Raw genomic sequence first — 14,003 nt, forward strand, 5'->3', positions numbered from 1 at the left:
TGTGACGTGGTAGTACTACACTCGTACAGTGAAATGCACACTTCTTGCTCCAAACTCAACAACACCGTAATCAGTATCAATGTAGCACGGTTTCTACAGGTGTACAATGAAAAAAAAAATCTGGTTAAAGATGTGTGCGGCCATTACAAAATAATTTGTGGCATAGACGAGTAGTCACACACACACACACACACACACACACACACACACACACACATCAGTTAAGAACAAAATTCTTATTTACAATGACGGCCTACCCTGGCGACGCCGGGCCAATTGGCCCTTTGGGACTCCCAATCACGGCCGGTTTGTGACACAGCCTGGAATCGAACCAGGGTCTGTAGTGACGTGTGCACACACGTATCAGTACTTCTCTCGCTCGTTGTTTCACCATCGTTACATCAACCTTTACCTACGTGTGGTTTTGTGAAAGTTCTCATCTCTACATATACCAGCACTGAACACACACTACCGCATCTAAAACATACGACTTCAGAGCGCACAGGAGACCAGAGGGTGGGGGGGGGGGGGGGGGGGGGAGAAGTACCTAATTGTCATACCTGAGTCAAAGTAAAGATACCGGACTAGAAAAAAATGAATGAAATAAAAGTGAGTCACACAGTAAATATTACTTTATACTACTTAAGTAAATGTCAATAAAACTAAATACTTTTACTCAACTATGAAATGTTTTTTTTTAAGTATAAATAACTTCATTCCTTATTATCTTTTTCTCATTTTTATATTTCTGTCCAGGAGCACACTCGAAATTAGTACTTTTAGGTGTCAGGGAAAATGTACGGAGTAAAAAAATAAAAAATACCTTGTTCTCTTCAGGAGTAAAAGTAGTCAAAAATAGAAAAGTACACAGATATACACAAAATACAAGTTTTTAAATAAGTACTTTACACCACAGCAGCAGGTTGAACAGTCAAATCCTTATAGCAGTAAATAAGAAACATCTTGGCTGTGGGTAGTCACCTGTATCGAGGGGGAGGTTTAATAAGGTCATAAGATACCGTCTTGAGATCCCTTCTCTTTCTGACATACTTAATCACACCTGTAAAGCTCCTGTGCCAACAAGGGTTAACGGTAAGCGTGTGGCGTTAGGCCAACGTCTCTCACACAGAGCGTAAGACGAAGGCATACACATATGAATCACACACTTTATTCTGTGTAGGATAAGAGACAGAGACAGAGTCGATGTCTGTCAACAGGCAAAATTACTCGGTTCAACTTTCAGTCAGAACAACTTCAAGCAGAAGCGCCCTGCTTTCTCCGACACGAAAACAGCACTATTCACCGGAACACGGATTCAAAAATCAACACTGTTTACATATTCAAATTCAAACTCCAACAGTTCAACATTTCATAAATAACTGAGGTAAAAAAATATATATATATAATTTTAAAAGTGAATCTAAACAAAAACAACCGATCAGATCTTACCCTCAACCCTGGCCTAACCGATCAGATCTTACCCTCAACCCTGGCCTAACCGATCAGATCTTACCCTCAACCCTGGCCTAACCGATCAGATCTTACCCTCAACCCTGGCCTAACCGATCAGATCTTACCCTCAACCCTGGCCTAACCGATCAGATCTTACCCTCAACCCTGGCCTAACCGATCAGATCTTACCCTCAACCCTGGCCTAACATATCAGATCTTACCCTCAACCCTGGCCTAACATATTATCATATTTGTTCACCACCAGCTAAAACTCACACCGTACATTCCCTTTTGCTAGTTCTCTGTGGTGTAAAACATCTTTACTGCATTGTCCCTCTGCTCACTGTGTAAAAGTTGTGTTAATCAGTATCTTACTCTGGCCTGTTGTAGTCTGGCCTCTGTTTCAGCCTCCTCCTAAACAAAGAGGAAGGTCAACAGGACAGCAGCAGTTTATCCAGCGAGACAGAGATGTCTGCGGTCAGGGTTTCAGGGTCTGTACTCAGCTTGACTTTAGCCTGCTGTGGAAGACCCAGGTCTGGGAAGAGGAGGAGAAATCCTGTCAGTGAAGCTTGATGAAGGTTTTTAATCATGTTTCTTTTTGTTCTGTGAGATTTGATTGATTTTCATGATATACAGACACACGTCTCATTTGGAAAAGACAAATATGTTGAAATAACAAGATGGCGCCGGCGTTTCGAGTCCTTAGGAAACTACGCAGCGTTTCGAGTCCTTAGGAAACTACGCCGACGTTTCGAGTCCTTAGGAAACGACGCCGACGTTTCGAGTCCTTAGGAAACTACGCCGACGTTTCGAGTCCTTAGGAAACTACGCCGACGTTTCGAGTCCTTAGGAAACTACGCAGCGTTTCGAGTCCTTAGGAAACTACGCAGCGTTTTGAGTCCTTAGGAAACTACGCAGCGTTTCGAGTCCTTAGGAAACTACGCAGCGTTTCACTACGCTCGCATTAACATCTGCTACACATGTGTATGTGACCAATCAAACGAGTTGATATTCAAAACAAATCCAAATACCTGGGTGGTTGAGGGCCAGGTATAGAGTGGTTGAGGGCCAGGTATAGAGTGGTTGAGGGCCAGGTATAGAGTGGTTGAGGGCCAGGTATAGAGTGGTTGAGGGCCAGGTATAGGGTGGCAGGGGTGGAGCCCCAGTTGACCGCCGTCACGAATCTCTCACTCTGGTCCCACAGACACGAGAAAGCCAGGGATGAAGAGGAGGGAAGTTGTCCCCGTGAAGGAGGGAACGTTCTTCACCCCTCAAGGCAGAGAGGGTCTTAAACCACGAACAAGTCTTCTGGGCCTGAACAGAAGAGAGATCCAAGAACATTGTCTGTTGGAGGGTTTGGATCCTAATCTGCATTTTGTCGGATTACATGTTGATTGAAGTACACGAGACCAACAGTCCTCTATAACGGGCTCCCGAGTGGCGCAGCGGTCTAGCATCTCAGTGCTAGAGGAGTCACTACGGACCCTGGTTCGATTCCAGGCTGTATCACAACATGAACACAGACCGACTACCACAGTACTCCTGAATAGCCAAGGGAGACTCTTCATGAACACAGACCGACAACCACAACCACAGTACTCCCTTATAGCCAAGGGAGGGCACTACTCTGTTACCGTGCCACTGCAGGGTCTCCATTTCACCACCAGGTGGCAGAAAGTCTCCAGACAAGACAGACCATGCATTTCCCCCTTTCCCTGGTTCCCCAGTCTGCATTGAGCTCTGATCCAACTAAAGCCGTCTAGCTTCTGACCACACTGATCAAAACAACGTGTCAACTGAGCCACGACCCAGGCATTAAAGTTGGTTCTGACCACACTGATCAAAACAACGTGTCAACTGAGCCACGACCCAGGCATTAAAGTTGGTTCTGACCATCAGAACAGTTGGAGAGGAAAAGTACTTATTATAGACTATTCAGACACAGCAGTAAGCATTGCAGCTACCTACTCTCAGTGTCTGTGCGCGTGTGAGTGTGTGTGTGTGTGTGTGTGTGTGTGTGTGTGTGTGTGTGTGTGTGTGTGTGTGTGTGTGTGTGAGAGAGAGTGTGTGAGTGTGAGTGAGTGAGTGTGAGTGAGTGAGTGTGAGTGTGTGTGAGTATTTTTTTCCGTATTCGTTTGTCTGGTTTGAAAGAGCCTTTATACACTCGCTGCAACTTCTCTGTGTGTGAGTGTGTGTGTGTGAGTGTGTGTGTGAGTGTGAGTGTAAGTGTGTGAGTGTGAGTGAGTGTGTGAGTGTGAGTGTGTGAGTGAGTGTGTGTGTGTGTGAATGTGAGTGTGTGAGTCTGAGAGTGTGTGAGTGTGAGTGTGTGTGTGTGAGAGTGTGAGTGTGAGTGTGTGTGTGTGTGTGTGAGAGTGTGTGTGTGTGTGAGTGTGTGAGTGTGTGAGTGTGTGTGAGTGTGTGTGAGTGTGTGAGTGTGTGTGTGTGAGTATTTTTTTCCGTATTCGTTTGTCTGGTTTGAAAGAGCCTTTATACACTCGCTGCAACTTCTCCGTGTTTGACCTCCAGTCACCTCTTCTTCACATCATGTTCTGTACTGTTGTCCTGGAGGACGCCCTGGACCTTGGACCAATCAGGAGAGGAGCTGGCAGCAGCGAGGCCGGACACCTGCACGCCATCTACACCCATACCCAGCCTGTGTTTAGCAGCAGACTGGAGAATTAATTAAGAATTGTATTAAGACAAATTTCACATACAGGAGTTGCCTCAGCCATTAGAGTAGAACATGACAGAGATGGTTGTTAACAGACAGTCACACAGAGTGAGAGAAGAGATAATAAAGGGTATTCGTATAAAACAGAGAGAGAGAGAGACACAGAGAGAGAGACACACAGAGAGAGAGACACACAGAGAGAGAGACACACAGAGAGAGAGACACACAGAGAGAGAGACACACAGAGAGAGAGACACACAGAGAGAGAGACACACAGAGAGAGAGACACACAGAGAGAGAGACACACAGAGAGAGAGACACACAGAGAGAGAGAGACACACAGAGAGAGACACACAGAGAGAGAGACACAGAGAGGGTGAAAAGGCGATAGGATGGGGGGGAAGGAGACAGTGGAAAAGGGCAGTAAAGGAGAAAAAAGAAAGGGTCAGAGGTCAGCGCGTAGAGGTGATAAGAGAGATAGAAAAGAGGAGGTAGTGTGCTTCAGTGAGCAGGAACTGACTCAGAGCGAGCATGTGAAATCAAAACCAGTTGTGGTGTTTTAACAGGAAAGGGGAAGATGTGTCCCTGGGTCTGAAATCAAAACCAGTCAGGTGTTTTAACAGAAGAGGGGAAGATGTGTCCCTGGGTCTGAAACCAAAAACAGTCAGGTGTTTTAACAGGGAAAGGGAAGATGTGTCCCTGGGTCTGAAACCAGTTTTCTGCCAAAACAGCACGTGAAAACTGAGACACAGAAAATGGGAACCTTGTGTTATACAATCAATTTACAAAAAACTGAAATTTGTTGACATTTACATTTTTGTAATTTGACAGAAGGTCATATCCAGAGCGACGTACAGTAGTAATTAGAGTTCAGTGTCTTGTTCAGAGCGACGTACAGTAGTAATTAGAGTTCAGTGTCTTGTTCAGAGCGACGTACAGTAGTAATTAGAGTTCAGTGTCTTGTTCAGAGCGACGTACAGTAGTAATTAGAGTTCAGTGTCTTGTTCAGAGCGACGTACAGTAGTAATTAGAGTTCAGTGTCTTGTTCAGAGCGACGTACAGTAGTAATTAGAGTTCAGTGTCTTGTTCAGAGCGACGTACAGTAGTAATTAGAGTTCAGTGTCTTGTTCAGAGCGACGTACAGTAGTAATTAGAGTTCAGTGTCTTGTTCAGAGCGACGTACAGTAGTAATTAGAGTTCAGTGTCTTGTTCAGAGGTACAGACAGATTCTTCACCTCGTCAACTCGAGGTTTTAACAGCCTGCTGACTCGGCTGACATGAATGTAATATGAAACTTCTTTACGCAGGTGTGATGTTCGGATGTACCAATCTTGTACAGGTGTTGTTGCACGTGGTCTGCCACTGCGAGGACGATCAGCTGTCCGCCCTGTAGCGCTGTCTTAGGCGTCTCACAGTACGAACATTGCAATTTATTGACCTGGCCACATCTGCAGTCCTCATGCCTCCTTGCAGCATGCCTAAGGCACATTCACGCAGATAAGCAGGGACCATGGGCATCTTCCTTTTGGTGTTTTTCAGAGTCAGTAGAAAGGCCTCTTTAGTGTCCTACGTTTTCATAACTGTGACCTTAATTGCCTACCGTCTGTAAGCTGTTAGTGTTTTAACGACCGTTCCACAGGTGCATGTTCATTCATTGTTTATGGTTCATCACAAGCATGGGGAAACCGTGTTTAAACCCTTTACAATGAAGATCTGTGAACTTATTTGGATTTTGACGAATTATCTTTGAAAGACATGTTCATGAAAAAGGGAAGTTTATTTTTTTGCTACATGGTTACATTGTAGATTCGGTAATTCAAATTGATTCATAGCAACTTTACGTTTAATTTAGCTAGCAATAGTTTTTTTTTTTAAGTATAAACCAACAACAACGATCTCTTAATTAACTTACTCTGGTGTGCCAGCAACTTTCATGAGCTCTTCCTTCGACAGCCCGGTAAACTTGACAGCCTCATTTAGGACCTCCAGCTTCACGCTCGACCGGTTCCTCTCAGCCCCCGGTCCGTCGCCGGTCATCCGTAGTTCTCCCTGGTCTAACTCGTTCAACACGACAGCCTTCATATCTATCTCGGTGTCCTTAATCATCGTCGGGACGATTTGTTTGTTTTTTTCCCCCTGTAGAAAAGACAGTGTCGATACTTTGTCAAGTTCACCTTCAATTAAAATGAAAACTTTAACCTATCCTCCGAATGAAGGATAACCTAACGACCGGGCTCTTAAAAGACGTTAAAGTCTCACGTTTTCATTTTGAAGAGGTTTTTCCGAAATATAAAAAGGCAGTTTTCCTTTCCTGCTGTGGGCTACATGTCACTGTTGTGAAAAGTAGTCTGTCTACTCTATCCAGATCATTATTATATCGTCGTTATTTATATGTTAACTAAAAAAAACTGCTATTTAGTTAGTTAAGCAAATAGTTAAGCACCTTCGAACAGAGCACGGGAAGGCAGAAACCAACATTCTGCCCAAAATTAACAAAACATCTCGAAAGGTTTTTGATAATGTAGCTCAAAAATGTTTTGCGTAAAAAAAATAGTCAGACTCCGTTGAGTTTGCAACAGGTGTGTGTCTATTCGCGCTCTCTGTCGGTGCGGATCCCACCGCTCAGAGTGGCTCACTTGGGTTGTGCTGGCAGCATGTGCACCTCCGGTCAAACGTTTTAAAACACCTACTCATTCAAGGGTTTTTCTTTATTTTTACTATTTTCTACATTGTAGAATAACAGTGAAGACATCAAAACTATTTAATAACAAACATGGAATCATGTAGTAACCCAAAAAGTGTTAAACAAATCAAAATATATTTTGCACACTCTTGGCATTCTCTCAAGCAGCGTCATGAAGCTCCCGACAAACAGTTATTGTGTTGAAAGTTGCTTCCAGAGGCAGTTTGAAACTCAGTGAATGAATGACAAAATAAACAATCCCGCACAAAACAAGGGTGGGACAACCTACATTATACACAGACACTAATTAACTAAACAACACACAGGTGAAACCAATCAGACAAAACCAACAGATACACGAAAAGGGATCGGTAGTGGCTAGTAGGACGGTGACGACTAACGCCGAGCACCGCCCGAACGGGCAGGAGAGCAAACCTTCGGCGGAAGTCGTGACAGCTTGTGTGGCCTACCACTTTGCGGCTGAGCCGTTGTTGCTCCTAGACGTTTCCACTTCACAGTAACAGCACTTTCTACATTATAGAATAATAGTGAAGACCTCAACACTATGAAATAACACGTGTTCAACAAATGAAAATATATTTTATATTTGAAATTCTTCAAAGTAGCCACCCTTTGTTTTGATGACAGCTTTGTACACTCTTGGCTTTCTCTCAACCAGCTTCATGAGGTAGTCACCTGGAATGCATTTCAATTAACAGGTGTGCCTTTCTTAAAAGTTTGTTGGTGGAATTTCATTCCTTCTTAATGCATTTGAGCCAGTCAGTTGTGTTGTGACAAGGTAGGGGTGGTATACAGAACATAGCCCTATTTGGTAAAAGACCAAGTCCAATTTATGTCAAGAACAGATCAAATAAGCAAAGAGAAACAACAGTCCATCAATACCTTAAGACATGAAGGTCAATCAATCCGGAAAACTACAACTTTGAAAGTTTCTTCAAGTGCAGTCGCAAAAACCGTCAAGCGTTATGATGAAACTGGCTCTCATGAGGACAGCCACAGGGAATTGAAGACCAAGAGTTCCCTCTGCTGCAGAGGATAAGTTCCTTAGAGTTACCAGCCTCAGAAATTGCAGCCCAAATAAATGCTTCACAGAGTTTAAGTAACAGACACATCTCAACATCAACTGTTCAGAGGAGACTGTGTGAATCAGGCCTTCGTGGTCGAATTGCTGCAAAGAAACCACTACTAAAGGACACCAATAAGAAGAAGAGACTTGCTTGGACCAAGAAACACGAGTAATGGACATTAGACCGGTGGAAATCTGTCCTTTGGTCCAATGAGTCCAAATTGGAGATTTTTGGTTCTAACCGCCATGTCTTTGTGAGATGCAGAGTAGGTGAACGGATGATCTCCGCATGTGTGGTTCCCACGGTGAAGCATGGAGGAGGAGGTGTGATGGTGTGGGGGTGCTTTGCTGGTGACACTGTCTGTGATTAATTTAGAATTCAAGGCACACTTAACCAGCATGACTACCACAGCATTCTACAGCGATACACCATCACATCTGGTTTGCGCTTAGTGGGACAACCATTTGTTTTTCAACAGGTCAATGACCCAACACACCTCCACGCTGGGTAAGGGCTATTTGACCAAGAAGGAGAGTGATGCAGTACTACATCAGATGACCTGGCCTCCACAATCACCTGACCTCAAACCAATCGAGATGGTTTGGGATGAGTCGGACTGCAGAGTGAAGGAAAAGCATTATCTCACATTTCTTTAAGAGTAACATTTCGTTTTCAACAGCGGAAATTTGTATAAACCTTGCTGTCTGTCTCTCCGACATTTGCAACATTGTTTCAATTTTCAAATTCGATCTCCAGCTGTCCCATAGTAATGAACGAGTCGGGATGAGAGACAGGCAGGTAGCGTTTCTCAGCTTGCATCATTTTTATGAATATATACAAGGAAATGTAAATTGAAAAAAGGTAAAACTAAATGAAGTGCAGCTAGTTTTCAGCCTTTCCAGCTTCAGTGTGAAGTGACTGTGTTAGCTGTGATGTTGGCTAGCTCCTCTGAACAACAGTGTCCTGATGAGAGAACACATTATCTATGCCAGGAGAAATCGCTCCTCGTTAGCTCATTGTTATGGATGTATCCCAATAAATGTCACTAGAAAACAGCTGAAATAAATGCAAATACAACTACTGTTGTTGTTCTGTCTGTAGTGTTGGCCGTGACTGTGTTAGCCAACTACTGTTGTTGTTCTGTCTGTAGTGTATGACGTGACTGTCTTAGCCAACTACTGTTGTTGTTCTGTCTGTAGTGTTGGCCGTGACTGTGTTAGCCAACTACTGTTGTTGTTCTGTCTGTAGTGTTTGCCGTGACTGTGTTAGCTAACTACTGTTGTTGTTCTGTCTGTAGTGTTGGCCGTGACTGTGTTAGCCAACTACTGTTGTTGTTCTGTCTGTAGTGTTGGCCGTGACTGTGTTAGCCAACTACTGTTGTTGTTCTGTCTGTAGTGTATGACGTGACTGTCTTAGCCAACTACTGTTGTTGTTCTGTCTGTAGTGTTGGCCGTGACTGTGTTAGCCAACTACTGTTGTTGTTCTGTCTGTAGTGTTGGCCGTGACTGTGTTAGCCAACTACTGTTGTTGTTCTGTCTGTAGTGTTTGACGTGACTGTGTTAGCCAACTACTGTTGTTGTTCTGTCTGTAGTGTTTGACGTGACTGTGAATTAGCCGTAGTTAGCTAGCTAGCAAGCAGGAGATAAGAACGTTGACAGCCAGTATAACAATGGAACATTTAGAACGAACGACTGGGTCGCGTCCATAGATACAGAACAAAGACCGACTGGGTCGCGTCCATAGATACAGAACAATGACTGACTGGGTCGCGTCCATAGATACAGAACAAAGACCGACTGGGTCTCGTCCATAGATACAGAACAAAGACTGACTGGGTCTCGTCCATAGATACAGAACAAAGACCGACTGGGTCGTGTCCATAGATACATAACAAAGACTGACTGGGTCGTGTCCATAGATACAGAACAAAGACCGACTGGGTCTCGTCCATAGATACAGAACAAAGACTGACTGGGTCGCGTCCAGAGACACTGAATGACTGGGTCACGTCTCTGACAACCGAACCAATAGAACGAGCAACCAGTCGCCTTGGGTAGCAACCCCAGATTTGTGTCGTGACTATATCTTGTGGAAGGCTGAAATAGTATGAATAAATTAATAACAATAAACTTTATAATGAAAATATTTAAATCATTATTTAAATCATTATTTGAATATGTTGGTAACCCGTTGTATGAAAGGGATTATACCCTCGAAGCCGGTGTTGGGAGGATATATTGGCACAAGTTTGCTGGCCCTCAACATGCCAATATATCCTCCCAACACCAGTTTCTTGGGCATCATCACTTAATGAATTACCTCCATTTGCTTCCATCATAGTATATTTGTCAGCCATCTTGGCTGAAGAAAGTCTCCAGCGTTGGGTCCCATCGTGTCAAATTCGTCATGGGAACCACTCGATATGATTGGTCATCGCCCAAGCTGTCACCGCTGGTGATTTGCATATAGTTGGGAAATGTTGATATGACATTTGAAATGTCTTTATTCAATTTATTCTTTATTCTTTATTATTATTGCTTTGGCAACGTAAACATATGTTTCCCATATCAATAAAGCCCCTTGAATTAGAATTTAATTGAGAGAGAGACAGAGAGAGAGAGAGAATTAACAAACAAAAAAAGCCCTAACCAGAGAGGACACAGTGGCAGAATACCTGTCCACTGTGACTGACAGAAATGTAAGGAAAGCTTTGACTATGTACAGACTCAGTGAGCATAGCCTTGCTATTGAGAAAGGCCGCCGTAGACAGACCTGGCTCTCAAGAGAAGACAGGCTATGTGCACACTGCCCACAAAATGAGGTGGAAACTGAGTTGCACTTCCTAACCTCCTGCCAAATGTATGACCATATTAGAGACACATATTTCTCTCAGATTGCACAGATCCACAAAGAATTTGAAGACAAACCCAATTTTGATAAACTCCCATATCTACAGGGTGAAATACCACAGTGTGCCATCACAGCAGCAAGATTTGTGACCTGTTGCCACAAGAAAAGGGCAACCAGTGAAGAACAAACACCATTGTAAATACAACCCATATTTATATTTATTTATTTTCCCTTTTGTACTTGAACTATTTGCACATCGTTACAACCCTGTATATATATATATATATTATGACATTTGAAATGTCTTTATTCTTTTGGAACTTTAGTGAGTGTAATGTTTACTGTCAATTTTTATTGTTTATTTCACTTTTGTTTATCTATTTTACTTGCTTTGGCAATGTAAACATGTGTTTCCCATGCCAGTAAAGCCCTTAAATTGAAATTGAATTGAATTGAGAGAGAGGCAGAGGAAGGAGTGGAGGGGTGGAAGGCTGGAGGGGTGGAGGAGGAGAGGAAGGGGAGAGAGGGGTGGATGAATATATAGGGCGTAGAGAGGGGGCCTTCTCCCTCTCCAAATCTCTCTGAACTCACCCAGTGGGGTTATTTCCAAAGACCTGAAAAACCAATCAGACCCAGACTGGACTGAACCGGTTCTCTGTGTAGTGTTGCTGTTTCCTGACATTGTTGGAGGATTCTACTGATCAATACTTCAGTTACAGTCTGTGTTCTATTGTTGGTGTCTGTTCAGTTACACAGTCGGTATGCAACATTGACCATCAGAGACAGGATATGAAGCTGTACATGGAACAGCAGAGACAGGATATGAAGCTGTACATGGAGAGACAGGATATGAAGCTGTACATGGAGAGACAGGATATGAAGCTGTACATGGAACAGCAGAGACAGGATATGAAGCTGTACATGGAACAGCAGAGACAGGATATGAAGCTGTACATGGAGCCAGGATATGAAGCTGTACATGGAACATTATAGACAGGATATGAAGCTGTACATGGAGAGACAGGATATGAAGCTGTACATGGAACATTAGAGACAGGATATGAAGCTGTACATGGAGCCAGGATATGAAGCTGTACATGGAACAGCAGAGACAGGATATGAAGCTGTACATGGATCATTAGAGACAGGATATGAAGCTGTACATGGAACATTAGAGACAGGATATGAAGCTGTACATGGAACATTAGAGACAGGATATGAAGCTGTACATGGAACATTAGAGACAGGATATGAAGCTGTACATGGAACATCAGAGACAGGATATGAAGCTGTACATGGAGAGACAGGATATGAAGCTGTACATGGAACATTAGAGACAGGATATGAAGCTGTACATGGAGCCAGGATATGAAGCTGTACATGGATCATCAGAGACAGGATATGAAGCTGTACATGGAGAGACAGGATATGGATATGTCCAACCCCTCTCTCTCTAACCCCTGCCCTGTCCAACCCCTCTCTATTTCTAACCCCTGCCCTGTCCAACCCCTCTCTATCTCTAACCTCTGCCCTGTCCAACCCCTCTCTCTCTAACCCCTGCCCTGTCCAACCCCTCTCTCTCTAACCCCTGCCTTGTCCAACCCCTCTCTATCTCTAACCCCTGCCCTGTCCAACCCCTCTCTCTCTCTCTAACCTCTGCCCTGTCCAACTCCTCTCTCTCTCTAACCCCTGCCATGTCCAACCCCTCTCTATATCTAACCCCTGCCCTGTCCAACCCATCTCTATCTCTAACCCCTGCCCTGTCCAACCCCTCTCTACCTTCTAACCCCTGCCCTATCTAACCCCTCTCTCTCTAACACCTTTGATCCTCCAGCATCTGTCACTCCCTCCATATTTCTCACACTAACTAGTCCCTACACACACACTAACTAGTCCCTATATAAACACTAACTAGTCCCTATATAAACACTAACTAGTCCCTACACACACACTAACTAATCCCTACACCCACACTAACTAGTCCTTACACCCACACAAACTAGTCCCTACACCCACACGAACTAGTCCCTATATAAACACTAACTAGTCTCTATGTAAACACTAACTAGTCCCTACACACACACTAACTAGTCCCTACACCCACAATAACTAGTCACTACACCCACACTAACTAGTCCCTACACCCACACTACCTAGTTTCTTTATCAACACTAACTAGTCCCTATATCAACACAAACTAGTCCCTACACCCACACTAACTAGTCCCTACACCCACACTAACTAGTCCCTACACCCACACTAACTAGTCCCTATATAAACACTAACTAGTCTCTATATAAACACTAACTAGTCCCTACACACACACTAACTAGTCCCTACACCCACAATAACTAGTCACTACACCCACACTAACTAGTCCCTACACCCACACTACCTAGTTTCTTTATCAACACTAACTAGTCCCTATATCAACACAAACGTGTCCCTACACCCACACTAACTAGTCCCTACACCCACACTAACTAGTCCCTATATTAACACTAACTAGTCCCTACACACACACTAACTAGTCCCTACACCCACAATAACTGGTCCCTACACCCACACTAACTAGTCCCTACACCCACACTACCGAGTCTCTTTATCAACACTAACTAGTCCCTATATCAATGCAAACTAGTCCCTACACCCACACTAACTAGTCCCTACACCCACACTAACTATTATCTTTATCAACACTAACTAGTCCCTATATCAACACTAACTAGTCCCAACACCCACACTAACTAGTCCCTATATCATCGTGAACTAGTCCCTACACCCACACTAACTAGTCCCTACTAACTAGTCCATACACCCACACTAACTAGTCCCTACATCCACACTAACAAGTCCCTACATCCACACTAACTAGTCCCTACACCACCACTAACTAGTCCCTACATTGAAACTAACTAGTCCCTACATCCACACTAACTAGTGTTTACACCCATTAATATGTATCTCTATCTCTACTGTTTCTCTCACTCCATAATGGATGATATTTGTGGACAAAGAGCAGACTGTTTGCAGTAGGTGAACTCACACACCCTCTCTCCCTCTATGCCTCCCTCCCTCCCTCTCTCCCTCCCTCTCTGCCTCCCTCCTTCCCTCCCTGTCTCCCTCTCTGCCTCCCTCTCTCCCTTCCTCCCTCCCTCGCTCTGCCAGACTGTCTGTGTGTAGAACAATGGTTGGATGTTTCCATGTGACAGGTCATAGAATGCTGGCTGCCTGGCTACCATGGTGTATGTGTGTGAAC

General features: G+C 44.0%; 2 long non-coding RNA genes across 3 annotated transcripts; both read right to left on the reverse strand.

Annotated features, from left to right (window-relative positions):
- Nucleotides 1-995: 995 nt before the first annotated feature.
- On the reverse strand, nt 996-3,726 carry LOC116353926 (uncharacterized). The gene is made up of 2 exons (XR_004203330.1): nt 2,484-3,726; nt 996-1,987 (listed from the first exon to the last, which is right to left on the reverse strand). It is a non-coding gene; the product is annotated as an uncharacterized LOC116353926 (long non-coding RNA).
- Nucleotides 3,727-3,808: 82 nt separating this feature from the next.
- On the reverse strand, nt 3,809-6,759 carry LOC116354048 (uncharacterized). 2 transcript variants are annotated; one of them, XR_004203492.1, is made up of 3 exons: nt 6,567-6,759; nt 6,036-6,259; nt 3,809-4,122 (listed from the first exon to the last, which is right to left on the reverse strand). It is a non-coding gene; the product is annotated as an uncharacterized LOC116354048 (long non-coding RNA). The 2 variants fall into 2 exon arrangements; XR_004203491.1 differs by having other exon boundaries at nt 6,383-6,759.
- Nucleotides 6,760-14,003: the final 7,244 nt, after the last annotated feature.

The sequence above is a fragment of the Oncorhynchus kisutch genome, linkage group LG16 (genome assembly GCF_002021735.2).
Source record: "Oncorhynchus kisutch isolate 150728-3 linkage group LG16, Okis_V2, whole genome shotgun sequence".
Lineage (NCBI taxonomy): Eukaryota > Metazoa > Chordata > Actinopteri > Salmoniformes > Salmonidae > Oncorhynchus > Oncorhynchus kisutch.